This window comes from Mauremys mutica, chromosome 23 (genome assembly GCF_020497125.1).
Source record: "Mauremys mutica isolate MM-2020 ecotype Southern chromosome 23, ASM2049712v1, whole genome shotgun sequence".
Classification (NCBI taxonomy): Eukaryota; Metazoa; Chordata; order Testudines; family Geoemydidae; genus Mauremys; species Mauremys mutica.
The window spans coordinates 9,794,276-9,808,470 of NC_059094.1; the positions used below are offsets into that span (position 1 = coordinate 9,794,276).

The 14,195-nt window shown below is 49.2% G+C and overlaps 1 long non-coding RNA gene and 3 other non-coding genes across 4 annotated transcripts; all 4 read left to right on the forward strand.

The window, feature by feature from the left end:
• The first annotated feature begins 4,604 nt into the window (after window positions 1-4,604).
• On the forward strand, window positions 4,605-9,285 carry LOC123355222. Its single transcript, XR_006575018.1, has 6 exons — window positions 4,605-4,694; window positions 5,854-5,951; window positions 6,642-6,689; window positions 7,360-7,455; window positions 7,917-8,052; window positions 8,912-9,285. It is a non-coding gene; the product is annotated as an uncharacterized LOC123355222 (long non-coding RNA).
• Window positions 6,093-6,236, forward strand: LOC123355606. Its single transcript, XR_006575155.1, has one exon. It is a non-coding gene; the product is annotated as a small nucleolar RNA SNORA16B/SNORA16A family (small nucleolar RNA).
• On the forward strand, window positions 7,090-7,222 carry LOC123355608. The gene has a single exon (XR_006575156.1). It is a non-coding gene; the product is annotated as a small nucleolar RNA SNORA44 (small nucleolar RNA).
• Window positions 8,725-8,797, forward strand: LOC123355614. Its single transcript, XR_006575162.1, has one exon. It is a non-coding gene; the product is annotated as a small nucleolar RNA SNORD99 (small nucleolar RNA).
• Window positions 9,286-14,195: the final 4,910 nt, after the last annotated feature.

Consider the following 14,195-nt stretch of genomic DNA (forward strand, 5'->3'; position numbering starts at 1 on the left):
ACTAAATATATTGTGTAACTTCCAAGGGGCAACTCACATGAAAGACAGTTTTCTAATTGCTGTTGTGTATGCTGGATGGGGTAGCAATGTACTTAAGCTAATGCTGTGTTGTATTAGGTGTGACAGGAAAAAAAGGCACTTATGTACATACTAGTATATTAAAAGCCCTTTTCAGGCTTCAGTGCCATATAGTCTTCCCGAAATAGGAGCAGACAAACTACCTGCAATAAACATCTCCCAAGAAAGCATTTGGTAACTAAAATTGTGACTAAGAAGCATTTAATTACCCTTCTATCCCTGCTGATGCAGAAATTTGCAGCAAAAGCTATGTACACGGCTACCCCGATATAACGCTGTCCTCGGGAGCCAAAAAATCTTGCCACGTTATAGGTGAAACCGTGTTATATCGAACTTGATTGATCCACCAGAGTGCGCAGCCTTGCCCCCCCGGAGTGCTGCTTTACCACGTTATATCTGAATTCATGTTATATCGGGTCTTGTTATATCGGGGTAGAGGTGTACTTATAGATTCATAGACTTAAGGTCAGAAGGGACCATTATGATCATCTAGTCTGACCTCAACGAACCTGCTGCTGTGACAAGGCTCTTTCTGTAATTAGTATACAGATCAGTCTGTTTTTTATCAAGTGCAATGGAAATAGTAAACATGATGTGATGTTTCATGAGGCAACTGCGACTTATGTGTTCAGTGTCGTTTTAAATGAGTGACAGTAAGGGAAATGTAGGACCTCTACATTCTTTGCATGTCTATGTCTATACGTAGATCTCCCACCGCCATCTTTACTTGCCCAGTTGAATGTTAACATTGTCTTGAGCTGTGATTGTATTGGGCTTAAGGATCTGAATGTTCTGTGAAGACACCTTTTTGTGGTTAGTACAGTTGGACAGGTGAGAGGAAGCTGAGTGCATTTTTCTGCTGATGTAACTGACCAGCAGTGTTATATGGCAGACTGTCTCCCTTTGTTTCTGAGGTTTCACTTCAGTAGAATGGAATTTTAGCAGTGACACAGAGATCTGTACTAGCCTGTTGCTTAATGCTTTTGACTGAGTGTTCATATAACAAGCTGCAATAATAATGTTCTGAATACCTTATTCTCTCCTGCCCTACCACGAAGGAAAAAAAATGTTCCAGGGTATGATTTCATAGTTTAGCCCTCCTGGTTTAATCTGTTTGCTGCAGGTGACCTGAGGCTGCGCCTGAAATGTACCTGTTTTACTAACATCAATACATGCGACAGTTATAAGGCTGATCAGTGCTGCTATCCTAGCTAATATTTCCTAATGGATGGCTAAGCCAGATCTAATATCTTGTCCTCCTACTGTACCCTGTCACAAGGGCGGGGGGCTTGCTGGAGAATGGAGAATAAAGGGAAATGACATGGGAACCCCTTTAAAAACCCTTTGTGTAGAGAAGGAAGGGCAGGTGCGTGCAGTGTAGTATCTTTCACCCACTGTAATCATTTTTAACTGACCACGCCCCTATCAAATCCACAGCACTCCTAGAGCTGGCATAGCTGAAAAGAAGCCAAGATGACTTATTTTTTCTTTACTGTCCCTGTCTAGTTTGTTCCATTGGCCAGCTGCATGGTTACCTGAGATGTCTAGTGATGGGAGGGGACAGCTATCTAGATGCGGAGCAATTCTGGGAACACGTATGGAAGCCTGAAAATGTTTTGGAGGAAGTGGTAGGTACAGAAACCAGCAAGAATTCCTCGAGAAACCTGTTAGTTGATTTGTATAGAGCCTGATATAGCTCACCCTTTGCTCTAGAAGAGGAACTGCGGTGAGCCTAGGGGCTGTGCTGAGGTTATTTACTGGTAGGGAACTCTCTGAAATGAGGATAGAGAAGAGAGGGTGATAGCAATCCCTCCCTTCGCTTCCCTCCTCCAGTGTAAGTGGCTGATCACACCCTAATGGGGAGGAAGGAGAGGCAATTCCCCACTGCAACGTTTGGGTGGGTGTGCGGGTGTCCCTGGGCAGTGGTTCTCAACCGGAGGTACCCAAAGGTCTTCCAGGGGGTATGTCAACTTATCTAGATATTTGCCTAGTTTTACAACAGGTTATGTAAAAAGCACTGGCGAAGTCAGAACAAAGTAAAATTTCATACAATGACTTATTAATACTGCTCTACATACTATATCAGTGTTTCTCAGCCAGGGGTTTGCCGCCCTGAAAGGGGTCATGGGACAGGTTTTAGGGGGCTGCAAGTGCAGGGTTGGCGTTAGGGGGTGGCAAGCAGGACAGTTGCCTGGGGCCCCACACAGCTAAGCTACATGCTTCAGCTTCAGCCCCGGGCAGCAGGGCTGAAATCAGACTCCTGAAAGGGGTCCAAGAACCTGGAAAGGTTGAGAACCACTGTCCCTGGGCACTGGACAAATGGACAGATTCACTGCCTCGGGGAAGGGGGAAGGGCAAAGAGAAAAAAGTTTATTCTCTGCCATGTCCTGGGGGTGGGGGTGTCCCAGGTCTTGGTAAAGGAATAGGGAGCAGAGAGAGGTTCCCCACCATAGCCTCAGGGGGAGGTGGAAAAGTGGGCAATCCTTGCACCCCTGCCTTTTGGGATGGGAGAGGGCAATCTTGAACCCCAGACAGACTTTTTTTGGAAGTGGAGTGGGGCAGTGGTGGTAGTCTCAGGGCAATCTTCCCCAGCATTTTTTTGTGGGCGGAGATGTTGAATTTTCCACCCCAGCCTTCTGGAGAGTCATTCATCCTTCATCTGCAGCATCTTTTCTCTTAGTCCTCGTTTATTTTCTCTTCTGTCTTCTCCAGCTCCGCATCGGAGCACAGAGGGGCCTTTAATGCAGTGTTGCGAAACTTCCAGTGGCCTGGTGTCCACTGGTCAGTTGGAACCCAAATGAAATGTTGTCTTAATAACACGGACAATTTTTTCAGACGTCTACAGAAAAAGCCCAGATTTATTAGCATTCGGTATAGCCCGAGACACACCAGACTGCCTGCCTGGAGTAAACTAAATTCTAATTTTTGTTCATCTCACTCAAAGCAAGAAATCAATGGCAGCTCACGTGAAAACACACTGCATTCTGTAGTTTATACATTGCTCTGTAAAACCAATCAGGGTGCTGCTTTCATCTTTTCTGCCTGCCCGCAAAGCATTACATTCTTCAGAAGTGACAAGATGCTTCTGTGGGAAAGGTGCAAATGGCGTCGTTTTATCTAAGAACATTCTGCATGGTACTCTCTCTGTTTGCAGGACAAGCTCATACTCCTTGTCTCGTAGCAAGTGGCTCATACTATACCCAGGATTAAACCAATTGCAGCTTACACAGCTAATATCATATTGAATGTTTATTTCACCGGTGTTAACATGTTATGTCTCTCCCCCAGCACCCCATACACACATGGAGAAGTTGCAGGCATTAGAAGTATGCAGCTGAGGCCTCTGTTACCAGCTGGCAAACTGGTGGGATTGCAGGCTCTTCTAGCATACCACTTGACTTCTTGACCATAGGATGGTATTAATATCAGTAGAGGCTCTTACTCCAATCAGGAGATCTAATTCAATAACCACAGTGACCTTCAATTCAGGCACAATGTAAATGGCATGATTTGTGAGGGATTTCTTTGCCCCCCTTTGGAATTCCAAATACCTGTGCTCTTTAGGCTGTGACGGGACCAATCTCTCTCTTTTGGACAACATGGAACGTGGTCTTTTTTCCCCTTTAACATTTTGAAAACAACTCTGTTCACCAACTTTTCAGACAGAGTTCAAGTTATGAGTGTCAGTTCAGTCCCTGTATCCAGGGAAATGGCAACAGTCAAGGTATCCTGGGGGAAGGAGGGGTGGAACACTTTTGGGGTGGAATTCAGTTCCCATGTTTTTTTTTTGTGTGGGGGGAGAGAAGGCTTCTCCCCAAAGTTGCCAGAGGGTGGTAGACTGGAAATCTCACCCAGTTGTTTCAGAAGGCAGGGGTTGGGGAAAACCTCACTTTCTTGTGCTTTTGGAAGAGGGGTATCTATGGAAAATGTCTAGTGGGCAGATGAGAGGCACACACCCCTCCCCCATACACGCACATTTTGGAGGAGAGGGCGGTGGGCTACTGCATCACCCCCAGACTTTTTCAAGGACGCAGAACCCCACGGTAAAACCTGAAGGAGGCAGGAGTCCTGTGGAAGAAATCGCAGGTGATGGTATAATTAAAGTCTGTATCCAGGGCTGCCAAGAGCGGGTTTGGGCCCCTGTGAAAAAAAATTTTCAGGCCCCCCAGCATGGGCGGACCGACTAACAGGGCCGGGGAAGCCCGATGCCGGGGCCCCTTCCAGATGGCCGGGCCCCGTAATTTGTACTGGCTTCCCCTCCCTCTGGGGTCAGCCCTGTCTGTATCCTACTGCATATGCACAAGGGGGGGTGGGGGTGGGAATTCAGATGACACAGGCAGCCTCCGCTCCAGAGCTGCCTAACTTTTCAGCGCCTGACTTTGCAACCTCCTTGTCCCTGGGCTAGTTACAGGCTAAAGACTGTATGGATACGGGAGGGGGGGGAGGGGCGAGCGAGTTGAACTACAGCTCCCAGAAGCCTTTGGGAGGCCCCGCGGAGGAGCCAATCAGAACATCGCCGCTGGCAGGGCCGACCCTTAAAAGCCGCGTCTCGGAAGCGTTTCGCTCTTTCCCTCGGCGGTCCCCGGCTGAGTACGGGCTGGAGGCAGCTCGCTCGGGTAAGGCCCGGGGGCGTTTGCAATCCGTCGCCATCCTCTCTCCCCCGGGGGCGCTGCCCCCTGCCCGCTGACCTGGAGCGCCTCAGCTGTCCGGGGGGCGGGTTGGGCGGTAATATTTTCTGGGGGTTGGAAATACAGAGGGTCCCGCGGGATGGGGCTCCCGGCGGCTCCGGGCCGGATTCCCCCCGCCTGGGGCGGGAAGCGCAGAAACGGCCTGTGGGTTTGCAGGGCTCTGCTCGCCTTGGCCAGGCTGCGGTTCCGAGGCGCCCCCCTGGACCCCTCCACCTGCCCTGGCCTGGGGGGCAGGGACACGGGCGGTGGAGGGTCTGCGCCACGATTTCCTCAACCTGCCCGCGGATAGAAAGCGGAGACCCCCGGGGGTTTGCAGGGCTCTGCAGCTGGGAAAACTGCAAGGGCTGTTTAGCAATAAATGTGTTTGGCGGAGTGGAAAAGGGGGTGGTAGTGAGTAAAGGTGTTTCACTAGGTGGGTGAGTTTTGTGCACAGCAATGATACAGGGCCGAATTTCTGCACTCGGTGGCTTTACACTGCTGTGATTCAACTGGCTTTAATGTGATGTCCGCAGAATTCGGCCCAATCAGCTTTGGCTAATGCTCTGATGCTTGGTGGTAAACCCAGGAGGAGTTAAATGCTGCATTACTGATATGAAGGCCCCATGCTGGACTTAAGTGTAGAGAGTGGGGGAAGCTGGCATAGGGAAGTGGATTAAAATCCGTGTTTAGACAGGCTTATATGGAGACAGGTCTGCATTTTAGCCTTTCAGGAAAGACTAGTGGGAGGGAGAGAAGAGGAGGGCCCATTAAAATGGAGAAGCGATTCCCCTTGCCCCCATTAAAGCCTCAATTTAAATCACTGATTTTAATAATCTTTTCCATTTGTACTTCAGTTAACATTTCTAAAAAGAGGCACAGGCTCATGGGGTTGATCTAAAACTAAATGGAGCCTTTACACTAGATTTGGTACATCTTTTTGCTACCTAGGAGAGTAACTATACACCTGTATTGAAGCAATTATGTAGCTTAATACTAAATTATCATTAATTTACATTTTTTGTATGTTAGAAAATGGTGAATGATTATATGGATTATTTACTAGAGATCAGTTTTTATCCTCGCTGATCCTGCCATTCCTTTCTTCCAGATCTCACCTGGTATCTGTGCCTGGGCTGGGACAGAGCCTTGAGATGCTGGAACCATTCAGACATGAGCCTGGCATTGTTCACTCGGTTTCCCCACAGGGTAAGTGTCTTGCTGTACACCCTGCTGGGGGGGGAGGGTGTGTCTCTTGGGTCAGCAGGTAAGCTGAGCAGGGTGGTTAAGGAGGCCAACAATAATTGGCCAGGCTCTGTTTGCCCTCCCCCCGGAAGCCCTCGGACATTCCCACGGCCCTATCGAAGCTGCGTCTGTCTCTCTTGTGTAGCTGACGTGGTCAAAAAGGAGCCAAAAGTGACTTGTTTTCCTTGACGGTCGCTGTTCAGTTCGTTCCATGGTAACTGTCCAGCAACATTTCAGGAAAATACATGTGCTAGGAGTGTCTGCACAGGCTTTGCCAGACCCGGAGGTGTCTAGGGATGGGAGAAGGGCCTCTGTCTACATACAGACTTGTAGGACTGTCTTGAGGACTGTTTATTTTCAGGCTTCCCTGTTGTTGGGAAGGGGGCGGTTCTAGAAGCCTGTGGCAATCATAAAACTTGTTCCTAGATTCAGCCTGAAATGGTTGGGCCCCATCCTCTGGAAGAGAAATGGCTGTTGAATGCCATGTGGTTATCAGGTGTGCTTTCTGAAAGGGGAGCAGAGAGGGATATCCCATAACCATGCTTTGCTTTGCTTCCTCTTAAGAGGCTATTTCCTGTTCCAGTCGCACTTAGTGTCCATAAGACACAGATTGTGCTGGGCTAATGGGTTGTTTGCTTTTTTCTCCCTCTTCAGGTGAGGAGCTGGTGCCTCTGTCCTGGAGACTGCGGCGGAGTCCGGCAGGTGAGTGCAAGATGTTGCTCTGCTTATGGTGCTGGTTATTGGCTGAGTAGGAGCAACCATCTGTTGCAGAGCAGCCAGGTTGGGGGTGGATTGAAGGCAAAATGCTAAGTGGGATGGAAACCACTTGCTGTGGTTTGCAACTAGCTCATGTTCTGGTGACCATTTCTCTGTCTCTCACCTTCAGGATAAAAGTTGGTGTTATCCCCGTTTTACAGATATGGAAACTGTCACAAACAGTGGCAGGAACTTGCCCAAGCTTGGCCCGTGGTGGGAATAGAACCCAAGTCTTCTGAATCTCAGTCTAGTGCTTTGTCCACTGCCTTTCCCACGTTACCTATCCTCTAATCTCCCCATACCCTCCAGCAGCTGTAATGAGCCTCATCAGTGCTGAGCATTTGCAGTGCATGTAAAACCAAGAGCTGTGGCTCAGTGAAATAGCCACAGGATCTCCAACTACATGCAAGAACAAGGAGGAGAGACTTTGGCAGCTAAGCCCTGTGTGCCGATGGCTGTCACTCGCCTCTCCTATAAGCTTTCACTTGTGGGGCATTGGCTTCTTTGATGGAGTGCTTCTGTTTAGAGGCCATTAGTTGCATGAGTTCCTAGTTCTGTGGCATGCAGCCCTGTTCTTCACTGGCTGTAAGGATGGTGGTGCAAATCTGTTTCCTAGGGCCGGTCTGCAGGCGCCCTTCAGAACCCGGACAGTTGCTGAGATCTCTCGCCTGCTGGATGGAATGAAGTGGGCACACAGCAGCTGTTGTGCAAGGTGAGATTGACAACTCCATCCAGTGCAGAAGTGCAGCTTCCTTCACCTCCAGATCCCTTTCCCATCAGATCTGAACACCGATCTCATGGTCAAAAAAGGAGGCAAAGTAAAATGCAAGTTGGTCTCATTCTCTCTGCCAGAACAGTCCTGCACTGAGAGGGGCTGGCTTGGAACACAGCAAAGTATCTGCAACGCCCTGGGTGAAATGTAAATCTGTATAATTTATGTGGGGGGGGAGGGCTATAGGTAAATATCTTAGACTGCTCAATGCAACTTTCTTTTGGAATGCACTAATAAATTAAGGCCAGAAGGGATCATTAGATCATGCTTCTCCCCTCCCCTCTTTGAATTTCGGAGGTGCTGGTGTTTTGGCTGCATTCGTGCTGATTTGGTGCATTCTTCTGTACATAAAGGCTTGTGCACTTCTGATCTAATTCCAGTTCCATTTTTGCCTTTTGCAGGAATCTCTTGCTAAGTGGAAGAGGCTGATGCTGCCAAGGGGAACTAATGGACTGGCCAGTCAGTTTTGCCACCTAGCGGAACATGATGGTGTCTCCCAAGGGGCTGGAACTCGGGAAAGACCCATGGATGGGCAAAGTAAGCTTCCAAATAACTGAGCTAAAGAGCCACTGAGCTAGTAATTCTCACGTTTGCCATCCCTGACCAACACTCCAGAGTGACTAACTCAATGGAATCTGTTCTACATCTGATTTGACTCTGAACTGGTATTAAAACATGACGCGCACACCTCATATATGAAATGGCAACAGCTTCAAAAACCTGGATTGTTAACTTGCCTCCTGCGGCTGATGTTCCTGGGGCTTGTGGCATCTTAAATGGCCTTAACGGTCACCATCTGAACAGTACAAGGACTTCTGAAATTAACTGCATCTGTAGACAGATTCCAGGTAGTAGTCCTGGGAGCCGTAGGACAAATCCTCAGTTGATGTAAATCAGCTTAGCACTATTGACATTCAGGTAAAACTTAAGTTTCCACCAGCTGAGGATCTGGCCCTATATCTCAGGGAGTAGGACTGCTCTACTCAGAGCACTGGTGGCTGCTTTACGATGATCCGGAAGAGCCTTTTTACCAGATATACTTAAATTGTATAGAGAAGGCTCTGGCACTGGGGGAGGTGGGTTTTTTCTCTGCAACCATAAGAGCTAGAAATGTCACCCTGTGACTAGCTTGGTTTCTGCAGAAACTGCACCAGCACTTCCAGTTAGCCTTTCAATGTACAGCCACAGACAGACCTCTGCTTAACTCTGCCTGGTCAATGATGACTCCTTTTTAAATGGTGACTGTTGGATGAATCCTGCGGATATGGGGCTGAGGCCAGGCACCCATCATTAACAGAACAGGTGGGCTCTGTTTAAAATTGCTACCTGGTGAGTTGGGTCTAGCAGGGAGTCAGGCTACAAGCTTCATCCCTTTTTGTTTTTATTTTATTTCCAGATGCAAGTGGAACAGAGCTGAGAAACTTGAGCTGGGACTGGACTGTCCCCTTCAACTTTCAGACCCTCTTAAAAGCAGTGTTTCTGCTTCCTACAGAGAACATTGTCCTGCATAGGGAAGAGGAGTTTTCTTACCTCCGTCTGTCTGTCCTTAGGCTGCAAGCTCTGCAGGGCAGGGCCCATCCCTTCTCGTGCGTATGAAAATCGCCTAGCGCTACTCTCACATCATGGGAAATTGTTTACAGGTTCAACTGCATCTGTATAAGTACACAACACAAGGACTGTCCTTTCCAGAGCTTGTGTTCTTAGTAAAAACTCACCTGTGTAGGGAATCTGGAAATAAAACATCAGGAAATAATAAATGCAGCAAAGAAACTTTTGCCTCAGACTTTTCTGTTCATACTTTTAGTTGGTAATTAAATTGACTCACCTATGGTCTGATTTTTCTGTTCTCTGCTGCTATAATATATGGAGATACCTCGTAGAACTGGAAGGGACCCCAAAGGGTCATTGAGTCCAGCCTCCTTCCTTCACTAGCAGGACCAAGTACTGATTTTTGCCCCAGATCCCTAAGTGGCCCCCTCAAGGATTGAACTCACAACCCTGGATTTAGCAGGCCAATGCTCAAACCACTGAGCTATGAAACATTTGAGTGACCCAATTTTGGGTGCCGACCCACAGATTGAGAAACCATGAGCTGGGAAAATCACTGTGCTTCTGTGCCTCAGTTTCCCAAGCTACAATTTATTTTTTTTAAAGCATGTTGAGATATAATGAAGAAAAGCTCTATGTAAGCTAGGCCTTGTGTAAGAGCTACATGTTCCCAGATGAACAAGAATACTCTGAGCGGTAGACAGTCAAAATAGCTGCGTTAAGGTTTTCCTGACCTTGTAGGTGGCCGTGGTGGTGACTGGTGAGTGGGTTTCCATCCAAACGTCACTGGAGAAAATGAATTGAAAATCCATGTAAGACAGGGATGGAGACTTAGAGCAGTGGCAGAACTGAAAGCACAGGACAGTTACAGCTGCAGCGCTGTAACGGCCATTGTAGCAGCTGTAGTGTAGACAAGGCCTATGTGATGACTTGTCATTGCAGACTAGTGACCCTTCCGTAGCAGGTACGTTGAAATGAGAATGGGGAAGAAGGCAACCACCAGTTGTCACACAGGGTGCTGCAGGTTAATAGGGACTTCGCTCTTGCTATTGATTTTACATGCTCAGATGCCCTGGTGATGGGCAGCAGAATAAAACCCTAGGATAAGATGATAGTGAGATGGGAAATTTTGTCCATCAGCAGGTAATCTCCCCCCCAACCACCACAGATTTTCATCCCAGCTACAAACCCACCCCAGTTGTGTACTCTGTAAAAGCCTGAAATGGGTGGGGGCCACTTACCACCTTTCCCAAGCCTGTTAGTTAGGGTGTGGGCTGCATTTTCCCCTCAACACCTAAACTGGGGGTGGGAAGGATTTCACACACTTCCCCTAAAGCATAAGGAGGCACATTTTCCTTTCCTCCCCTCCCCTTGTTACAATTCTGGAGATGGGGCCACATGCCCCTTGCAGGAAGCCTGGGGCTGTGGTTGTTTCTTCCCTGAAAATACTGCTGAGGCAGTTTCCACCCTAAAAGGGTGGGTGGAATCAGCATTTCCCACCCAAGGAAGTGAGGAGGATGGGGGTGGGCTGTATTCCCCTCAGCCCCATAAGCATGGGTGTGGGAGCTGCTGTTCTCCCTCCCCTGAACACACCATGGAGACCACGTTTGTCTCCCTTTGCTGACTGGTACTCAGAGTGAAGCCATTTAGATGCCTAAATATGGATTTGGAAGCCTAGATTCAGGCACCTATTTGCTGCAAAAATTTCTCGGCCTAGAAATATCAAATGGGGACAGATCGGGTTGTGGCTAAAGAGGGGGAATGGGCCTCCAAGAGGAGACGTGCATTCACTTCCCATTTCTGCCATGTCTCATTGGGTGGCCCCTGCTCCCATCTCTACAAAATGGATAAAGATTTAACATTATTATTTAGGAATTAACTTTATTTCCTAGGCAGGTGTGTTGACTTATTGATGTCTGCAAAGTGCTTTGAGAGCCTCAGTTGGAGTGTGAGGAAAGGAAAGGATGATCTGTTGCATGAGAACTGCTGCCCCAGGAAACCTCTCACCCCATGCTGTGCTTGAAGGAGCTGCCTGTGTCCAGCATTGTCAGCCCTTTGCTCAGCCTTCCCTAGTTGCAAAGACCCTTGTAATAAAAGACCTCCTGATGCTAGCAGGTGACAGGAAGCAGGTGTGGTGACAGAACAGCGTCTATTACAGATGCTTCATGAAGTGCTCCTCCCCAGCTCCATCCTTCCTCGCTCCCAAGGCGCAGAAGCGGGAGAGCTGCAAACCGACATACAGGAAAGTAACCCTGTCTGTTCCCCTCCTTTGTACCCTGTCCCTTGCTGCAGTTAAACCTGGGGGACTGAGTGCATTTAACATGAGTTTCTTCCTGTCCATGCTGGGGCCAGCCTGTTGGGGTGGTGGGGGGTGGCTACAGAAGGCCACCCACTCAGCTGAGGGAGGGGCCACAGAAGAGCCCAGAACTAAACTGATTATGAACAATAGGGATGGGGGTGCAGGTCATAGGGTCACATAAAGGATCCAGAGGGTGACACTGAGCAGAGAACCCCAGACAGTGCCCAGTGATCTGAGTAGGAGCCTGGAGTCAGTGGATGCTGCTCAGAGGGTGGGTATGTGAACAGACAAGGGACTAGGAAAAAAAGCCCCCTAGTCCAAGGGGATGCCCCCCATCTAACTTGCTGGACTGATGGGGGGGGGCGTGCCAGCCCTGTAGACTGAAATCCCTTAGCTGCAGATAAGCTACAGCAGTACCTATTGGGTTTCTGGGAACCGAGCGGACAGAAGCCCGCCCAATGCTAAAGGATCCCCCCCAGCCTAAGGGGAGGATCTACAGGACCTCAGAAACCCACTAATTTCAGGGCACAACTAATAAAAGAACAGGGACAGGAGTGCGGTCAAAGGGTCATAAGACGGGAGCCTGACGGGGACACCGAGCAGAGAACCCCGGACAGCGCCCACTGCTCCTCGAAGGCGTCAAGGGAGCCAGTGGACGCCGCCCAGAGGAACTCCGCCCGGAGACGTGAACGGGCTAAGGATCAGAAACAAGCCCCACAGTCACAGGAGTCTTCATTGGCCAACCTCCTCTCCCTGGCAGGGCAGATTTCCCCCCACTGTGAGAGGGGGAGCGTAGTCTCCATGGCTCACTTAGTACATAGCTGCCTCTCCATTGCCACTGCCTGCGGGGGCGGCTGGTTAGCCGCATCGGAGATGTTTGTGAGCCTGGAACACTTGTTCAAGAGGAACGTGCTGGAGATCCCACAGCTCACACCAGACAGAAGCAACTTCTAGCACCCAGGACAGCCCTGGAGTAAGTTGGGTGCCACTCCTACAAACGTCAGTGGCAAATGCATCCACTTCAGCCTTAGGCCTGGTCTGCACTAGAAATGGTTTGCCACAGAGGGGAGATGCAGCATGTATCACAAAGCAGTGCTTTTGCCAGCACAGCTTATATATCTGTTCCCTGAACAAAATAAGCTATACCCGCTGTGACCAAGTGGGGTTTATTCATCTTGCTATGTTGCAAGTGAGTCTTACTGTCCCGTACTAATACTGTGTGTACTTTCGTTTCCCTGTGGACTGCACGAATACTTAGGTGGTGGGAATTGGGGGTGTGATTTTGCTGAGGCCCTCAGGGCCAGTGAGGCTGCCCAGCTGTTTGCACCTATGTAACCTGAGTCCCAGGACGGGGGATGCGACCAGGTGACACCTTTTGCTGAGAAGGAGGAGGAGCATGAAGGGGGGGTGTCAGAGGTCAGGTAGCTGGAGGCTGGCAGTCTGTGTGGTGGGGACTGGAAGAGGGGGAATCCAGGGCATCTGGCCTAGGATTCCCAAGGTGGACTTGGCTGAAAGTCACTGATGTCTGTAATAGCAAGCTCTGTTCTACACTGTGTTCCTGTCAACTAATAAACCTTCTGTTTCACGGGCTGGTTGAGAGTCACGTCTGACTGCGGAGTTGGGGTGCAGGACCCTCTGGCTTCCCCAGGAGCCCCGCCTGTGCGGCTTCGCTGCAGGAAGCGCACGGTGTGGAAGGGGAGGCTGACTGCTCCGAGGTCAGACCCAGGAAGGTCGAAGCTGCGTAAGCTTCTTGCCCAGGAGACAATCTGCTCCCAGAGAGGAGGCTCCCCCAGAGTCCTGCCTGGCTTCGTAGGGAGTAGATCAGAGCATCGCCCGGTGACTCTCTGATGCCAGCAAAAGGGCCATTTTGTCAATATAACTGTGTCCTCGCTGGGGCTTTTACTGGTATAAAAATGTTATTAAAAAAAATCACATCCCAACCAGCATTGCTATAGCGGCAACAGTTTTAAGTGCAGATGTGGCCTTACTTGCTATGGGTCTGAGGGGGATTTGAAGCAATGACTCTTCTAGTGCCTTAGGAATTCACTAAATTTGTTTGGTCACCTTGGAGTCTAGCATGTGTGGATCCCCTCCGAGCTCAAAGTCAAAGCTCCCCTGAGCCAAGCCCCTGAGTCAGGCTGGAAGTTTCATAGCCAACAACATGCAAGAGAGCGACATGACTGGTATCAGGTTGGGCTGCCCTCAACGGCCCTAAGTTTTGCAGCTGGTGAAATATCTCCTCTCCTCATCTTCCCTTCAAACAAAACAAGGGGCCAGATGATGAAACATGTGAGAGATGGGGACAAGGAATTCTCAGGTGAGCAGCTCCGGCTATGGAACGAACTTCCAGAGGGTATCAGGCGCCCCCAGCATCTGACCATTAGGAACTGGTGCAAAACCTTCCTCTTTGAGAAAACCTTTCCACCAAAACAACCCCTTCTATTCCCAGCCCCTTGCTGTCCCCCATCACCTTCTGCCAGGGCCCCTCCAAAATCCAACCTTGCCTCAAGCAGGGTGCAGCGCAAGAGACTAGTAACGGCACTATTACTATTTTTTTTTAATGTGGAAGACTCAGATTCTAGGGGGATGATCAGCAGGATAAAACCCTAAAATTAGATAGATAGATTAGATGATGAGTGTATGGGGATAGATAGATAGATAGATAGATTAGATAGATGGGTGTATGGGGATAGATAGATAAGATTAGATTAGATATTCAAAAATGCTCAGCACCCACCCAGTCAGAGGCCAGTCTTTCAAAAGAGAGCCGGCTCAGATCTGCAAAGTTATTTAAGCATTGACCTCCCACTTTTGAAAACCCGGCCACTGTGGA